Here is a 2,096-nt window from a genome sequence, read left to right as displayed (position 1 = left end):
ACTCCATGTTAAAATTTGGTATATTTTGGATTTATTTGATATATTAATTTAATTAATTGCATTTCAAGGAAATTTTTGGTATAAGTCAAATTTGAACTGCAAGTGATTCAAATTATGGAACAAAATGAGTAGAAAAATGATATTCATGTTATTTGGCCCAATTTGAGACCAGACCCATGAAATGAAAAGAAATTTCGAACATCTTGTTCAGGAAACACGACCATGAACGTGTGGCAGTAGTATTTTAAAATTGTAAAAAAACAAGCAAAGTCTGAAAATCATGAGATTTGTCATGATGTGATGATATAATATGTGGAGGCTGTGAAAAGAATTGAGAAGGTTTTGCACATTTCATCATGTACGATGATTACAAACCGAAGCATCTCAGAAGAAGAATAGTAACTTTGAGAAGGATTCGATAAAATTTAGAGTCGAAGTGACGGTCGAGTTCGGTTTGACTACAAAACTTTTTGTATAGTCAGTAGAGAACATATATTGTTTCATGTGAAAATTTGGTACTTTTTGAAACTGTTGGATATTTTTTAATTTTTTTTAAAAAAGCTTTGCCGAGTGTCCTAGGGTAGACACTCGGCAAAGAAACCGGACACTCGGTGATGTTTTTTTCCGTGTACCGACTGGGCCCGCCTCCTCTCACCGCCCCCGCCCCCCCTCAAGACACCCCCTGCCCCCCACCCTGTTGGGATACTAGGTAGGCTACGCTAGCGCAAATCAAAATTTCTACCGCGTAAAACCAAGAAGAACTGCCGTATAAGGATCACGGGATTACCACTCGACGCACTACTGGTGCGGAAGATGTAGATATGCGTCGATGCAGTGAAGACGATCACGTAGTCGTACGTAGTCGATCAATGCAACGTCCAGCAGCTCCTCAGCAGCTCGTCCACGTGCAGCAAGATCGCCCCCGGTGCCGCGGCTCGTCGTTGGCTTGTCGTGGCTCGTCGGCGGCTCGTCCAAGTGCTGCAGGTGCAACACCTCCAAGGTATCCACATGTGCAGGGAGGAAGCGTCGCAAGCCGGACTGCTAGATCCGCGAGTTGCAACAGGCGAGGGCGTGGGAGGCGCGGCAGGTGTGTTTCACCAAAAAGGTGTAAACCCTAGGGCGCCCCCACCCCTCTATTTATAGAGGTTCCTAACGGGCCTTTGGGTCCGAGGCCCATTAGTACTTCTAAACCTAATCCAACTCGGATCAGATCCGAATTGGGCTTCCAGCCCCTTAAGTGTGTGACCCTATGTGTTCGGATACGTATAGACATGGCCCGAGTACTCCTACTCGGCCCAATAGTCGGTAGCGGCCTCTAGCAAGACGTGCCAACTCCTATACGCACACGAAGATCATATCAGACAAACCATCACAACATAATATACATGCTATTCCCTTTGCCTCACGATATTTGGTCTAGCTTCAAGCCGACCGCTCTTTCTCGATCCTGTGATTCGAAATCCCTTTGTAGGTTAACTCTTAACCGTACGTAGCATGGCCATGCATTTTCGGATCCGATCACTCGAGGGGCCCAGAGATATCACTCTCAATCAGAGAGGGGCAAATCCCATCTTGATTGACCATATCTCATAGCATGCTTCTTGACAAACCCGAAAGCTACCTTTATAACTACCCTGTTACGGCGTAGCGTTTGATAGCCCCTAAGTAGGCCGATCCACATCTTGAATACATGCGACAATCTCAGGTCTAAGGACAAAGTGTATATGTTGTTTAAAGAGAGAACTACTTCTCGTGTTGGGTCAGTCCTAGCACATGTCTCCACATGTGTCCACACTATTAGTTCAACATCTCCATGTCCATGACTTGTGAAACATAGTCATCAACTAATACATGTGCTAGTCTAATATTCATGTGTGTCCTCACATGAACTCCGACTAGGGACAATTTTAGAATAACCATACAAGTAAAGAGTTTCACATACAATTCACATAATTGCAAATCAATTCAAGTAGCCTTTAATGGATATTCAATGAACACAATATACAAATCTGGATACAAATAGAATATCATAATCTCTATGATTGCCTCTAGGCATACCTTCTAACACCCCACCCGCGCCTCCCCTCACTGCACGC

Source organism: Setaria italica, chromosome VIII (genome assembly GCF_000263155.2).
Source record: "Setaria italica strain Yugu1 chromosome VIII, Setaria_italica_v2.0, whole genome shotgun sequence".
Taxonomy (NCBI): Eukaryota; Viridiplantae; Streptophyta; class Magnoliopsida; order Poales; family Poaceae; genus Setaria; species Setaria italica.
This window is presented reverse-complemented; position numbering follows the sequence as displayed.